This window comes from Podarcis pityusensis, assembly GCF_964106645.2.
Source record: "Podarcis pityusensis genome assembly, chromosome: 12".
Classification (NCBI taxonomy): domain Eukaryota; kingdom Metazoa; phylum Chordata; class Lepidosauria; order Squamata; family Lacertidae; genus Podarcis; species Podarcis pityusensis.
In genome coordinates, this window is record NC_138037.1 from 58,618,482 (window position 1) to 58,635,409 (window position 16,928).

The 16,928-nt window shown below is 44.3% G+C and overlaps 1 protein-coding gene across 1 annotated transcript in view; it reads left to right on the plus strand.

Moving 5' to 3' along the window:
• CNTNAP2 (contactin associated protein 2) overlaps positions 1 to 16,928 on the plus strand; it is a 1,044,505-nt gene that overhangs the window by 834,458 nt on the left and 193,119 nt on the right. The gene's annotated exons all lie outside the window — the stretch shown is intronic.

Genomic DNA, 16,928 nt, shown 5'->3' on the forward strand with positions numbered 1-16,928 from the left:
TGCAAAACTAGGGGCCCAGCCACACTTTCCTTTGAGTCCATACCTCAATTCGCTATGCATCAATGAAGATATTGTTCCCAGGACCAAGTGTTCCGCTGTGTCTCCCTCCCACTCAGGATCTAGTTTAAAGTGATCCTGATCAGGTTCATGAGACTCTTAGCCATGGGTAGGCAAACTAAGGCCTGGGGGCCGGATCCAGCCCAATCGCCTTCTAAATCCAGCCCGCGGACGGTCCAGGAATCAGCGTGTTTTTACATGAGTAGAATGTGTGTTTTATTTAAAATGCATCTCTGGGTTATTTGTGGGGCATAGGGATTGGTTCATTTCCCCCCCCCCCCAAATATAGTCCAGCCCACCACAAGGTCTGAGAGACTGTGGACCGGCTCCCTGCTGAAAAAGTTTGCTGATCCCTGCTTTAGCAAACACATTCTTGCCAACCACTGTGAGGTGCAGCCCATCTCTTGCCAGAAGTCCTTCTTCAAGGAAGTGGAGACCCTGGTCCAAGAGGCCAAACCCTTCCTGACAAAACCACCTGTGCAGCCAGTGGTTTACCTCAAGTATTTTCCTCTCTTTGCCTTTACCTTCCACAGGAAAGAGTGATGAAAAGATTGTCTGTGCTCAAGGTTCTTCATCTTCCTGTCTCATGGTCCTTTGCTATGCGTTAAATGCTGTGTGTGGCAGTATTATTTGTACCCACATGAATCAGAAGGAAGGGGTAGTAGTCAGTGGGCTTCATAAGACTTGGCAGCTTCTCTGTAACATCATGAATCTTTGCACATCTCCTGGGACATCCTGTTTCCTCCACACATGACTGCAAAGCTTTCCAAACTTTTCATGTTGGTGGCACACTTTTTAGACATGCATCATTTTGCAACACTAATTCAGTTTTACTAGCAAACTGGAAGTTGAACTAACCCCTTTCCGGCCCCAGGAGGAGCGCAGGGAGTGTTTGTGTGACATACCTACACACTGCAGCTGACACACAGTTTGGAAAGCTCTGCTCTCCTGCCTCTTTCCCCCTCCGTAGGGAATCACCTCCCACCAAGACGCCTCTCTTCCTCCTCTCAGGAGTGGCAACTGCTGTCCTGGCTCCTCTGGCCCAGAATCAATGTCTAAGGTGAGAGCATGAAATCCATTTTGCAGCTCCAGTGACACTGCATGGCTTCTGACAGTCCAACTTCATGTTCCTCCAGAGGGTTCATCTCCTGCAGTGAGTGATCTTCCTCCTCTGTTGTGGTGTTGCTGTTCCAGTACAGTCCATGTGGTCTAGTCAGACCCCTCTGCTGGCATATAGGGTTGCCATATTTCCAGACATAAAAATCTGGACAGCTTGTTCAGCTTTTGTTGTGCGATCGTCCGCTCGGCACCCCACCCCACCCCACCCCGGCTGCCGACTTCTGCTGACCCCGAAAGAGAGCCTGAGCCGACAGAGCCTGAACCCAAGCCGCCCATGCGTACAGTTTTTAACCCCCCCCCCCCGACCTGGACATTGGCTTACAATTGTCCCCCCCCCCCGGATGGGCATGCAGACCCCCCCCCCAAAAAGAGGACATATCTGGGATTTTCCGGACATATGGCAACCCTAGCTGGCAAGGGCTCTACCTTCCTCAGTTTTGCCCAAGTGGGTGGAGCTCAGGCACAGCCTCACCATCAACATCGAAGGGCTCAGGCTTTCATACAGGGACAGCTAAATAGAACTTGCTGGGTTTTTGCTCAGTTTCAATTATTCCTACTAGGTTCCATGAGACAAAATAAGCAAGTGGTGCTCTGGTACATCAGTGAGGAGGGGCAAAACCTACCATTGTCCCAGATACTAGAGGAGCCATTTACCTCCCACTCCCACAGTGTTTCCAAGGGTGGGTGTGTCTTATACATTGTGTGAAGATGACCTTTGTTTTGTTTTGTGGAATCTAAGCAGAGCGGGGAGGCCACAGGCAGGTGTGCGACACATCTTGAAACATCCTGAAATTTGGTTCCTTTTGTCCCCAAAGAGTAATTTCAACCTATTTGGAAACCTGCCATATGAAGTATAGTGTTGTGATGGAGAAGAGGAAGGCAGGGGAGAGGTTGTGCTAATTGGCAATTACTTGTCTTTGTCAGATGCTTCTTCTATTTCACAAGTGTGGATTAATGTGAATGCCACCTCTAAATATCTGTGCTCTCAGCAACACAAAAATGCTAATTCAAAACCTGGGCTCATTTTTTTTGAATGCTTAATTATAATGCTTTCTCTTTATTAAGTTTCATTTTGCAAAGAAACTGTAGAAGGAAGGGCAATTAACAAAATGACTTGAAGTCTAAATGGAAGCAAGTCTTATTATTCTCCAAGGATCCACCTCATCATAATCACATTTCCCATATCTTGGGGCAGGGGGAACAGGGGCGGAGAATTTGTTCTGAAAAGCATCATTTGTCTTGCTTTGGTTTGCAATGTGTCAGCCAGGATGCCATTCCGCATCCATATTCATAATGGATGAGAACATCAACTCAGATCTGATGCTGGGACACGTCACTTTCTGCAGACCTGTTCAGTTCACAGCTAACTTAATATCCAGTTCAGCTTTTTGCACACAACAAATGAGGAGCTTATTTGTATGAAAGCAATCATTTCCAAACTGTGTGCTCAGGTAACTAATGTGACTTTCAAGAGTTGCTGAGGTGAAGTCAACATATTGTTTTAATTCAAGGCTCTTGTGAGGCTAAATTAACCCACCCATGGAAGAACTGTGCAACACACCTCTGCATGGGCCCCTGCTCTGCTATGACTTCTTGCAGTCCAATCAACCCATTAGTTCTGCTGCACAGGATTGACACAGAGATGCAACAAAAAGATCTGCCATAAGAAGAGGTGCACCCAAAACAATGGATTACACAGAAACACAGGAGTGGGCTCACTTGTGGCTTCCATGTTCTTACCAGGAGCCCTGTGGGAAACATAAGTGTCTTTGTGGTATAGATGTCATGCTGAAGTGGAAAGGAGTCTGGCTAGTTAGCCATAGACAATGGCAAAACTATCAGCCACCAGAAACTCCATCTTGAATACAACAGCTATGACAGGCACAAGGCAGCCAAAGTTTGTTGCTACTGGCCCACTGAAATCAACAGAACAGTACTTCATGGTTTTTAATGGTTGATGTTTTATTGTGTTTTTAATATTTTGTTGGGAGATGCCCAGAGGGGAATAATAATAATAATAATAATAATAATAATAATAATAATAATTGCAAGTAACTCATCCCGTTGATTTGAATGGGACACAGTACAATCCAATGCACAGTTAAACAGATGTAAGTCCCACTGTTTTCACCCAGGTAAGTGTGCCTTGGGTTACAGTTTTTGTCACACCTGATATGTTCTGGATTATGCCCAAAGTTCCTAACAGTGATCAAAGCCATTCTTTTCTTTTGAGTTTGGATGTTTTTATTGTTTTCCAAAAATAAGTGCAAATATTTTGCATGTATTTTCTTGAGTGCATTCTTGGGAATGAATGGAACCTCTGCCGTATGAAATCAGCTCTTTATTTGCGAAACAATTATGCAAAGAAGCTTGATAAAGACCCTGACTACTAAAAATACAGAACTCTCCCTTTTTAAAATTCATTTCCAGGATCTTGTGTCACCAGCCATCAAATTTGCAGAGTTTTTCCCTTAGGGGAGGAATGGGGACTTTGTCTGGCACAAGGCTCTCCACCCACAAGCTCATCCATATGCATTCCCCCCTTATCAGCTGCCAGAAGGATTATTGCTCTTGCTACACAACAGAGTCATTTGGGTTAATTGCGCTTGAACACTCCAGAAGTGGTTGTAGATGCTCTCATTCCTTTTTTTAGATTTAAGGATTCTCTTTTCAAGCAGACATTTCCTTTAGCTCTAAAATAGTTACTAATTTCAAAAGTCCTGCATTCTGCCACCACCCCTTTTAAACAACTGCATGCTTGAGAGCCAATAGATTTGAAGTTGTCCCTTTTTAGTCCGTAAACTTTCTTCCCCCACAAACCTCTCTTGCTTTGCCCATCTGCACAAACGTCAGCCTCGCCTTCTGTGTGAATGATCAACCCTGGGGGCATTCAGCGAACTGCCTTCCTGCCAAGGGTTATTAGAGTCAATATTGTTAATTACAGATCTGGTTGGATGTGCTGATTTAGTGGATTAAGGTTGTTCTCAACTTCTCCTGAGGACCATTTCTTAAAACTACAGCTTCTTCTTTTTCTTTTTCCCTTATACACAAGGATGTGATGGGGGGGGGGAGCTATATAGACAGAAGCAGCCTCTCGCTGAGCATCTGGTACTGGGAAGAAGCAACAGGAAATGGCCTTCATCCTCAAGCCACGCTTCTGTGTTTCCAGAACCATCTGGCTGGGGTCTTGGTTGGAAATGGGATGCTGGGCTTGGATGGCTGCGTCAGAATACCTCAGGGCAACTCCCAGGATGCTCTGCTCATCCCATGGCCAGGGCAGGTGCTTAATGGTCTCCCTCTTAAATCAGTGGACTTCAGAGTTTTTTTAATGTTGGCTCGAAATGTGCTCATAAAGATTGGCAAATATGATAGGAGAAGACATTCTCTAGCTTTTTCAGAGAATGTACTGTCCTTCAAACTGCAGTTCTAAAACATTTTCCTGCTCAAATATGAAAGTGTGAGGCCACAACAGATATAATAGACAAAAACCAGAAGAAAATAGAAAAGTCTTGCAATGCTCACTCTCCCTTGTGAGACTGTTTCTCTTTGTGAGTTTTTCTTCCTTCAGTAACAAAAGAGCACCCCAAACAGACAGAAATGCTGTTGCATTGCAGGTATCCTTATCTACATGAAACACTAAATCCCTCTGCTCCTTGCCTACTTATTCTTCTTGGCAATGTTTGTATTTAGTACCTCAAGACCATTTAATAGAAATTCACCATCTCCATGAGTGTCAATTGAAGATGCACAACATGGACTCAAGTCAAGACAGATGACAAAACATTCCCTCTCAGATTGCCGAAGGTGGTTTGAAAGAGGAATATTTTCACTCATTGTGCGCACAATAATCTTACTTTTGCCTCATGTGAGCAGGTATATAAAACAGACCCTCCAAGTGCCGCTATTTTCCAGGGACGTCCCTGATTTAGAGAACTTTTTAATGTTTCATGTTTTATTATGTTTTTGCGTATGTTGGAAGCTGCCCAGAGTGGCTGGGGCAACCATCTGATCAGTGAGGTATAAATAGTAAAGTTATTATTATGGAATGGGACATCCGTCTTTTCATTGGAGAAATGTCGCAGGATTTCAAGAACCCCAGGCTGCAATGGGACAAAAGAGCTGTGTGTGTACACTCTGGAAAGGGAAGCATCTTGCAAGCCACTGTCATAATAATTGTATGCAGAAGCCTACTTTGATTGAGCAAAATATGTGTGTCATTTTTTCATCTGTAGGCATGTGTGGGTACTAATTTACATGAACATGTTAGCATGGTAAACTATAAAGTGAACTATAAAATAGGAGTTGTGAATCATTAACACCAATTGGCTTCCCAAATAAATGTAAATACATGGATGAGTTACTTTTCAGCTTTGTAAAAGATTTAGTGTTCGCAGTTGGTATAGAAATGGTTGTCATCTTTTGACACCTGCTAGGATGTTGATTTCAAGAACTCTGACTATTGAGGAATGGAATGTGACGCTTTCAAGTATGGTATAAATGAAGGTAAAACTAAAATGCTTGTTTACCAGCCTTACTGTATGCTTGTTAAACATAAACATCATCTCCAACTCCTTGAAAGATTCCATTAACAGCGTCTCCAAAAAATTTTACACATCACTTGGGAAGACAGGTGAACTACCGTACTTTTCTGTGTATAAGACTAGGTTTTTTTATTTTAAAATAAGGTTAAAAATCTGGGGGCGTCTTATACATGGATAGTGCATATGCCCATTTCCTAAATTTGGGATCCCGAAAAGTAGGGGGCATCTTATACATGGAAAAATACAGTAATGTCAGTGTACTAGAAGAAGCAAAGATCATCAGTGTTGAAGCAATGATTCTTCAACCTCAACTTCATTGGACTGGTCATGCTGTTTGGATGCCTGATGATCGTCTTCCAAAGCAACTATTCTATCCCCAACTTAAGAATAGAAAGTGAAATACCAGTGGGCAAGAAAAGAGGTTTAAAGACTCTCTCAAGGCAAATCTTTAAAAACGTAGTATAATCAGCGATAACTGAGAAACACTGACCTGCAAGCACTCCAATTGGAGAGCAGCCTTTACCTAAGGTGTCATGGACTTGAAGGTGCTTGAACTCAGGAAGAAAGGGAGAAATGAGCTAAGAGAAAGACAGTTTGGCAAATCCTCACCATGGTCAACTTCCATCCAGAAACCTGTGTCCCCACTGCGGAAGGACATGTGAATCCAAAATAGGCCTCCACAGTCACTTACAGACTCACTGTTAGGATCATGTACATGGAAGACAATCTCCCTTGGCTATGAGTGATTTCACAAGAAGGAGGAGGAGGAAGTATATATGAGAAAGCAGAAGGCAGAACAGTTTATTCACGGAGAAGTAGAGTAGTTTTGTTACGTACTGGAATACCAAAGCTTAATAAAATATGCAACCTTTTGAGTTAATGGGGCTCCTGTGAAATGTAAAGAAATAGCATTTTTGAAATGTTAGATGGTTTTGTTTATTAGAATGTTATGTGCTTGGTTGTTCTGTATCTGTTAATTGAATGGAGGACGGACTGCCAGGATGGAGAAGCTACTCAGTTTCTTTAGCAATTTGTTCTTGTTTATACACATCAATATTTTCTCTTCCATTTCTTCTCCCTATTTTTTTTTTTGCACGCACTGTTTGCTGTACATTGATGACTACTTTTTTTACTTTATTTTAAAAGTGTATTATGCACCCACATGGATATACACATATGACATTTGCATAATACAGATATCGAGTCTGGAGAACATTTCTACTAACTGAGTTCCTTCTGACAACTGAGAGTCAAAGGTGTTTAGGAAACTTTGTTGGACAGCACTCAGTCATATTCTCGTAAGAGAACAGGTGTGGCATCAAATAAATTATATACCGTATCTCTTAGGGAAGCTATGAAAGTTCCCTTGAGTCTACAAGAAGTTACATGTTTTAAGAGCATTTCTATTTTTAAATGCTACAATTTTCTTGTCACATATTCTCTATTACCTTATAATTAAGTTCCTGTCACAATTCTGAAGCTGTCACATTGTTAATCACAGACCAAATATATGCTTTGCACCAAGTCAGAGATGTTTTCCAACACACATATACAATCTCCCCTATACTTGAGAAGGACAAATCAACAACTCCCCACAATTTAATCTAGAACTGGCTTGGTGTTTGCAAGGTTTCTTTGCAAGTGTTCAGAAAAAGTTTGTGTGTTTGCCAATAATCCTGTCCTGTTTTTGTACTGCTGTGATGGTGTGTAAGACACAGAGGGAATGTGCGTCTTGATTTAGGGTCTCCAGGGGTCAGCCTCCAGCATTTTCAGTCTGACCAGCCCTCTGGATCCTCAGGAGGCCAGGCAGAAAAGGGAATCCTCTAAACCACAGCTCCTATCCTGCCAGGGCCAGGCCAAGACATTTTGGCACCTGAGGCAAACCACAAAATGGCAGCTTCCCACCAGGGAAAAGGGGTGAGTGAAGATCTTTATCAAGAACAAGGGGGAAGAAATACCTACATTGGGAACAAGGTGGGAAATCCAATCAGCCTTCCCTGATGGTTGAGGTGGGAATCAAAGGTCATTACTCGAGGGGGGGGACCCCTCTTAATCACGCTAGGCAGGTGCAGAGCCCAGGAAACCCCACTGGGCAGCCCCCACCATTTCCTTCTTGGCAGAGCTTCCCATTCACCAAGAGGCCGCTATAGAGGTGACCGGGGGGGGGCTGCAGAGAAGGAGGCAGATGCAGCCTCCAAGGAGCACACCACAACTACTGACATCACATCAGTGAGCGATGCATTTCCTGGAGACCAGATCTTCTGCCCCATGGATCCTGCCACCCAAGGATCGCCATGCATCCTCATGGTGGGCCGGCCCTGCTATCTGTAGACAATCAGCTGACACTCTAAGTCAGAGGTTTTCAACCTTTTTGGGTCCACGGCTCCCTTGACAAACTATGTTCTTTCTGTGGCACCCTTGTGGGGCTCAGGAGCCCAGTTATGTCACCCCTTGCCTGCAGAGCTGGCAGCCTCTCACCCTTTTTCAAACACCCTCCTTTGTGGAGTATTCCTTCAGCCTCCTCTCTTCTCCCCTCTCCTTGGGAGTCCTCTGGGCAGCCAGTGCTGCTGCCCCTGGTCTCTGAGCCGCCCGCCCCCCTTGCCTCAAAGAGAGATGCCTCCCAGAGGCACCATTCACCTGCAAAGCTTAGAGCCAGGGCTGCTGCAATAAACAGCAGTGCAAGCCTTTGGGAGACAGAGACGCAAGAGGGCATCAGAGGAGGGAGGGAAGGAAAGAGGGGCAGAGGCCAGTGTTGCTCGTGTCGCCCCTGAGCATCCTTCAAGGCACCCCAGGGTGCCACGGCACACAGGCTGAAAAACACTGTTCTAAGTGAACACACCAGGTGCTATAAAGCCCTTGCACTAGCTGGGGATGTCAGAGGATTTTGGTTTGCTTCATAATTTGGAGCAAATATACTCATTTCAGTTCCATGGACCCCAATTGCAGGTTAGAATGTAGGCATGCAGATTTGTCTACACAATCTACAAACTGATACTGGCATTGGCCTGACAATAGTACAATCAAAACAAACACAATTCTGTATAATATGCACTGAATGTCCCAATGCAATTGGTATTATGACTAAAAATAATGTCCACACAAGGTATATATGTACAGTCAGAAAGAACTTGAAAAAAATATATACAGTGGTACCTTAGTTTAAGAACAGCTTAGTTTATGAACAACTTGGATTAAGAATGCTGCAAACCCGGAAGTAGATGTTTTGGTTTGTGAACTTTGCCTTGGAAGCAGAACATGTTTCGCTTCCTGTTGAGTGTGTTCCATTTGTAAATTGAGTCCCCCGCTGCTATGGGAAAGCATGCCTTGGTTTAAGAACGGACTTCCGGAACAGATTAAGTTCGTAAACCAAGGCACCACTGTATGCAATCTTGTAAATTGTTGTTCAATATAACTGAGATTATGGGACGCGGGTGGCGCTGTGGGTAAAACCTCAGTGCCTAGGACTTGCCGATTGCATGGTCGGCGGTTCGAATCCCCGCGGCGGGGTGCGCTCCCGTCGTTTGGTCCCAGCGCCTGCCAACCTAGCAGTTCGAAAGCACCCCTGGGTGCAAGTAGATAAATAGGGACCGCTTACCAGCGGGAAGGTAAACGGCGTTCCGTGTGCTGCGCTGGCTCGCCAGATGCAGCTTGTCACGCTGGCCACGTGACCCGGAAATGTCTGCGGACAGCGCTGGCTCCCGGCCTATAGAGTGAGATGAGCGCACAACCCTAGAGTCTGTCAAGACTGGCCCGTACGGGCAGGGGTACCTTTACCTTTATAACTGAGATTAAGAGTTCAGTAGTTCAACTATGGAGTAAATCCTCTAGCTAAGACTGTGAAAATGAAGGACTCCCGTCGACGAGATGTCTTCTTCAGGACAGTTGAGATATATTGCTAAATGATACATGCCATGCTCTTATTACATTGTATGTACAAAATGGCATCAAAGATCATTCAAAAATATCATAAATATTATAGTGTTACACTTACATAAATGTCAAGTTTATGCTCATTATTGGGTCAGCTTTTGCTCTGCCTAGGTGCTCAGCTCCTAGTATAAGGCTGACTCAGAGGCTAGTCTAGTGATGCATTAAATAGTCCCCCGAGGGTGGCGATTTAAAGCATCCCATCATACTCTGAGCCGTTGTGCAAGAGAAAACAACTTGTGGGTTGTTCGTGCTTCCAGGTTCAGCACTATGCACGGTCGTGGGATTCATGGTCACACACACATTGAAGATGCGTGAACAGTGGTCTGCTTGTACTTACAAGGTGGTTGGAAGGCTGGCTTTTCTTTCTTTTTTTGAAAACATTTTAAAGTTGCTTGGAGCAGCTGGTAACTTTATCATCAGCCATCTTTTTTCTGAGCAATGCCCCAGGAACTGTCTACACATTATGTTGTGCAGCTGCTTCCTGGGAACATTTTTAAATGCTTTTTACCTGTGTGACAATAAAGTAAGCTGATCCATCCGTTCCTAATTCCAGGGGAGTGTAACAGATGGAATGCTAGATTGACTCTGCAGAGACCTAGTTTAAAATCCCACCTTGAGCTCATAAGAGGAAAGATGGGGTAAAAATGCAATATTCTGAACAAGATAATTATGAGCTCAGGAGTTTTGTATGACTCTGTATGACTAGCTTTGGAACTTTAAAGTTACAGTAGACTAAATGACCATTTGTCAAGCAGGCACATGTTGGGTAACAGAATCTCATAGGTGAACTGGTCCCAAAAATATGTATATGTATATGTATATGTATATGTATATGTATATGTATATGTACATGTATATGTATATGTATATGTATATATAACACAATTTAAACCCGAATCCTTAAGCTTCTTAGGAAATACAGCAGATCACAATAAAGAAAAAAATACGAATGATTATATGCACCTTGAAATTTATCAATCAAAAATTCAGCAAACAAATCCCCTCAGTATAGTAAGTAAACTTGCACATAATAGCAATATTTCCCAGTCAAAATGCAGATCCTGGCTGCAGTTAGTACTTCAAAATCAGTTTGTACTAGTTTCTTTTCAATGGCATAATGCAGTTGCCTTAGGACCAGCTGCTAATAGATGTTCCATGGTTTTATCAGTTTTTCAAATAATAATTTTCTGCTGAATATGTAGGTAAAAAAATCAGCCTGTGATGCAGGACATCAGCAGCAGGGATCGTGACCTAGAAAACAAATCTGAAAGATCTTATAGCATTGTGTTTTACCATTTTAAATATTTTATTGATTTTGTTAAAAAGCGCAAATGTAACAAAAAAGAAAGACAAGAAAAAACCAGCTGTGTGAACCGTAAAGTGTCTCTGCCTTGAAGAACAAAGGGACCAAGGAAGAGAGCAGCCCCTGAGCGACAGTGAAGCCCAGACTCATACAAAGATGCCCTTTGCAATAACAAACATAGGCAGAAATGAAAGCTTTCTCCACCTGTGAGTTTCATCATTGCTGAGAATGAATATTTTGCCTTTTACTAACACCGTCTTTTATAAAAGAGTAATTCTGTGAAGACCAGTCTAGATGCCACATTCCTCTAAGTCCAAATCCATTAATCATGTAGAAGAGACCAACCATTTTCTAAAAACGATTCCTTTAAAAAAGCAAATCCCTCACACCCTTTTAAATCCTCTAATCTTTCTATTTGTGTCTGTTCTGTGCTGTTTATTAGCTGTTTTAAGCACTTCCTTTCACCGCCCTGTCCCAACCCCATTTGGACTTCCATTGGACCTGCATTTGACTTCCAGTGTTTTTGGGTGTCTCTGTGCGCATCTGGGCGCACATGGTACATTTCCATACCATGTTTATCTTCCAAGGAACTCAAGGTGGAGTGCATGGTTCTCCTCCTCCCCATTGCATCCTGACAACAACCCTGTGAGGTAGGATGAGCTAAGAGATGGCGACTGGTCCAAGGTCACCCAGGGAGCTTCATGGCTGGGTGGGATTCGAACTCTGCTCTCCCAGGGGCTGCTCCAGCACAAAGGTCTCACCTAAGAGCAGGCTTAGAAAGGACACATTTGGAGGGGCTTTTAGCCGCAGCAGCGTAGAGAGCAGAATGCCTGTGACTAATCCATCCAGTGCATATTTTAACAAGACACTCAACAACCATTAGAGCTTAAAAAAACCTGTGAATCAGATTTTTTTGTTTTGGGGAGGTAAGGAGGTAAGGATGTAAGGATGATTTTCCATTTGGAAAATCATTCAAGTAGAAAAGCCTAGATACAATTGAAAATGAATGGACTTTCATCCTTTTTAGGAGTTTTTATTGTTTAAATTGCTAAGAGTAATTAGAATCTCGGAGTATAATAGTTCTTGTGGTGATGTGAAGCATTGATTTCCTGAGACTTTGTGACAGGTTTTTGAAACAGTGGATAAATACAATCTTGCACTATAGTTGTCTTTCTCTTTTGTCATCCATGTGCTTCAGCTGATCCTTTGAGAGAGGAAATAAGTATTCAGTAAAATCATTTTAGGTTCGTGTTCATGAAGAATTGTGCAATTAAAACACACACACACACACACACACACACACACACACACTTTTCACCATAAAGGCAATTTGGAGGCACATTAAACACATAAACAGAGAAACAGTAAGCTTGGTGAAAACTTGCCAAGATCAGAAGCCTTTCATTTTTAAAAAAATAAATAATTGGGTAGTTGGCAGAGCAACAATCAGAAAAAAAGGCCTGTCTGTTATCTAGTTTAGTCTAATTGTGGTTGGTTTGTAGCTGTGGTTAGTTCAAAGAAACAATGGCTTCAAATTCTAATTTGTTAACTAACCACAGCAAAATGAACCACAATTTCCTGAATTTGGATGTAACAAGAAACTGCAGTTTATTAAAAAGGGAAAAGTGGAAGCTTTCTGTCTCCTCACCTTTCAGGCAACAGTGAAGACAGGAGGGAGGAGCGACGATGTGTTCGCAAGCCATGGTTTTCTGCCATGTGTGTCAGCCATACCATAGGGGTACCAGGTAGGGGGAAAGAGTACTTGTTTGGTACTTTTTGACCACACATGGGAAACGCCCCCCCCCCAGTCTTCTAAAACACAATAATAAATAATAATAAAATATTGTTACATTTATATCCCACCTTTTCTCCAAAGAGCTCAATCTGGCATAGCCCCCATCTGGGCAAGGGAATGCCTTCTTCAGCTGCTGTGCCAACGATTATTAGAGGTTTTAGACTCGATTCATTACATCATCTCTGGATAGAGTTGCCTTTGAAGAGTGCTCAGAAACTAAAATTGGTCCAGAATGCTGCAAGCTAGTCGTCAAGACAGTTTACATATAAGAATCATGTTGTTTCCTAATTGAAGCAGGTACACTTGCTTTCCATTTGTTTCTGGACAGAATGCAAAGTGCTGGAGATAATCTTTAAAGTTGTTCAATGGGTCCAGGATATCTGAAGGACCAGCATCTTCTGCAGGAACCTGCCTGCCTGTTGATATTGTCAGAGGCCATCCTGTAATGCCCATAGTTGGGACTAGGAAGACCACGTTTGGAGTGACTATTCTCACTCCAGAATGCTCCCCTCACACACATGAAGGGAGGCTCAGCCCTCTTCCTCTCTGTTGGCTTCTTTAGACATCAAAACCTTCCCTTTTAGAAGAGCTTGGGGGCCAGGGGAGGTTGCTCATTTTTAAAAGCAATTTTCAATGCTGCAGTTAAAGTAGGCTTATTTGTTTCCATCGCTCTTTTAGGGTGGTACCCAGTGCAAGGATTTCCACTTGTGCAAGAGGACTTTCCCCGGTTTCTTCCCCCTGCACCCCCCCAGTGCCTTCCCCACATCTGTTCCAAAGGTTTGAGGGAATCCCTAGTACAGATTTAGGGGGACAAAGCTAGAGAAGGGGGGAGTCTGATGTGCAAGCAGAAATCTTTGCACTGACTCAGTGCTACTTTGAATACAACCCTCTGTGTTTATGTCTTCTGTCAGTGATGGAGTCAGACGCAGGTCAGCATGAAAAAAGTTACCGTAACTCTTTATTCAAGGAAGCAGCATGCAACTCAGCAACACTTCCCAGCAGGTCTTGCCCCTATGGAGTAGTTTCTAGGGCTGAAGGTCCCTGCCCTCCACCCTTTCCAGGGCTCCTCCTGGAAGTTTCCCACACAGTCTCAGACTGCATCTGTGCACCTCTGGCCTGCTCTTCTCATTACTCTGCACATTCTCAGAGAACGGGGGGGGGGAGGGAGCTTGTCGCAGCAGGGGGGGGGAGTCTCCCTGGCTTCTTCAGCAGCCTCTTGACCCCTCCTCTGCTTCAACCTCAGAGTCTGAACTGCTCCCTGTCACAGGCTCTCCCGGCTCACAAAACCCTGTTGCTCCTTCGGCACCCAGTCCCTCTTCCCAAGCTTTGACCTCCTCAGTGTCCCACCACCAATCCCCGGGCTCTGAGCATAGCTGTCAACTTTTCCCTTTTCTTGCGAGGGATCCTATTCAGAATAAGGGAATGTCCCTTAGAAAAAGGGGAAAGTTGACAGCTATGGCTCTGAGGCTTCCTCCTCTGGGGTCCAGCCGGTCCCTGCCATCTTCTTTGTTGTATTTATTGTTATCAAACTCTTTTTAAAATTAAGTTTTTATTTTATAGTGTTACCCATCTTGTCCCTGTGAGTAAAGGTGGAGTTGTTTATATTGTTACAAAAGTTGGACATCACCCCGACTGTCTGCCAAATGGTAGCAAGATTCCAGGGGGGTTTCAGGGGGGTCTGTGTTCCTTTGGGGAAATTAGTCACAATGGGGGCTAGTGTCTTAATGATATTTGGTTTATTTTACACATGTAAACAACCTTAAGCCTTCAATGTAAGGGCACACAGCAGCAGCAGCAGCAGCATCCACCCAAAGCTTATCCGTGGCAGCATCACCAGCATCCTTTTTGCTCTGCAACCTATCTTCTTCATCACCAGGACACACACAAGTGTGGTTCCTTCTTCACCTCCTGACTAGGATTAAAAGCTGGTACACACTTAGGACATTTACCTTGGCTAATTAACTCTTCACATGCTAGTTGCTGATGCTCAGAAGTAGGTCCACATGACTCTTGATTCCATTCTCAAGGTCTGATACACAGTCTTTACACATAAACGCTAATTAAACACCTCAAACCTGTTACATAACCCCCTTATAATATACATACAGAGTGTCTTATACAAGTTCTAATGAAATCCTAATATTTACTAAACCTAAACATTTAGCATCATAGATCTATTACAGTATAAAACCAATGAGAAAGAAACGAACAGTCTCTCATCTACAGCTGTGTCATATCAAATCATTGCTTAACTGACATCATCATCCCTCCAGCGCCTCATGCCAGAGGGAACCGATGTGGAGATGCCATGTGTTCTCCCATCATTCCTGATCATTGGCCACACTGTCTGGGATGGGGTGGTGGGGCGTTGTAGGCCAGAACATCTGGAGGACCACATGTTGGTCTTCTCTGCCTTAGCAGAGCTCTTTCCTTACCCTGATGCCCAGGAACATTTTCTGTAAGGCAGAGCTGCTAGGGATTGAAGCTAAGATCTGCTGTACATTGCTGCTGAAATCTGGCCCTTTCTGTCTTTTGTTTATTAAGGGGACAGCTCCTGCCCCCCCCCTTTGTCTAGGCTAGGGTAATGGTTTAACACATGCTGATGTGAAAAGCGTCTGTGCCTTCTATTCATTTAATTGTGAACAATGAAACTATGTTAGGTAGAAAGGTTATAAATCTTTTTAACATGCATTGATCTTGTCTGCTGAGCTGAGAGGCCCAGTTGAGTGTTTATACAGTCAGAGATATTTTATCTACATTTTGGTTTGTTCCAGTTGCCTTAAAAGAATCTTGCAATTTCTGTGTGAGCTCCACTCTGTGTGTTTTAGCTATTTATTAGTTACCTGTATTGCATATTACATAAGAGTTTTCATAATTGTCCAAGTAAACTTCCGGGCGGAAAATGACTACCGTATTGGCCCAAATATAAGCCGCACCCACAAATAAGATGCACCTTTAAAATTCAAGGCTTATTTGTGAGTACGGCCCGCCTCCTGGTACTACAGCCCTGTGTCGGTGCTCAGCGCCCTGCTCCCCAAGCCAGCGCCGGCACTCCGTTTTGAGCGCACTGTGCACCTGCCTCCCAGCACTCCCCCCCCCAACCAAGCCAGCACTGGGGGAGGCTTGGGAGTGGTGGGTGGGCTGCACGCCGTCACCCTGCACTCCCAGGCTGCTTCCAGGGGGGGCATAGAGTCACAAATATAAGCCACACTTTAACGTTTCATGGCCCAATTTTGGGGGAGAAAGTATGGCTTATATTTGGGGCAATACGGTAAATAAATTACAGAAACTTAAGGGTTAAAGTACGGGGACGTGGGTGATGCTGTGTTCTAAACCACAGCGCCTCTTGAAGGCTCCTTCCCTGCGACGGGGTGAGCTCCCGTTACTCGGTCCCAGCTCCTGCCCACCTAGCAGTTCGAAAGCACGCCAAAAAGTGTGAGTAGATGAATAGGTACTGCTCCGGTGGGAAGGTAAACGGCATTTCCGTGCACTCCTCTGGTTGGCCAGAAGCAGCTTAGACATGGAGCCAGACTTCCGGGTTGGCGCCATCGGTAATGGCGGATTCCCTCTGACTTTCTGAGGGACCAGCTCTGTGGGATTGGGTCTGCACCGCTGCGGCGAAGCAGCGACCCCTCAAAAATCACAGGCGGGTGAAGCCTGTGAACGTGGGACTCGGCGGGCACCTTTTGCGCCCCCCCAATCTGCGAAGGAACCCATTTTTGGGCTCCGGAGCGAAACGGGGTGAGCGGCGCGGTGCTGAGAGTCGACTGCTTCTTCCGCAGAGTGAAGCCGCACAGCCGTTATCGGAGAGCGCTGACTTTTTCCTGGGACAATTCGACTTCAAAAGTAACTACCCGTGAATAGGATAAAATTGGATTTAAAGGGAGAAAAACAATTAATTCGGCACCGAAGCGGGGAGGCATAAACAGGAAGTCCGCCTTCCGTTTCTTGTAAACAGATCAAAGCAAAGAGACTGTAAGCGGAAACTTTGAAAGACGTTTGAAAAAGGACGCAAATCCTAACATCAGAAAAGCGATCTCCCCTCCGGTTTGCAGGAGAGGAGGGGGGAAAGGTTTGAACTGTATTTATCTGCAAAAAAAAGAGGGAAAGGAAGCTTAAATCCACCGCTTAGAACCTGGGAACGGACTGCCTTGGGACAAGGAATGCCGTTCTGTGAAAAGCG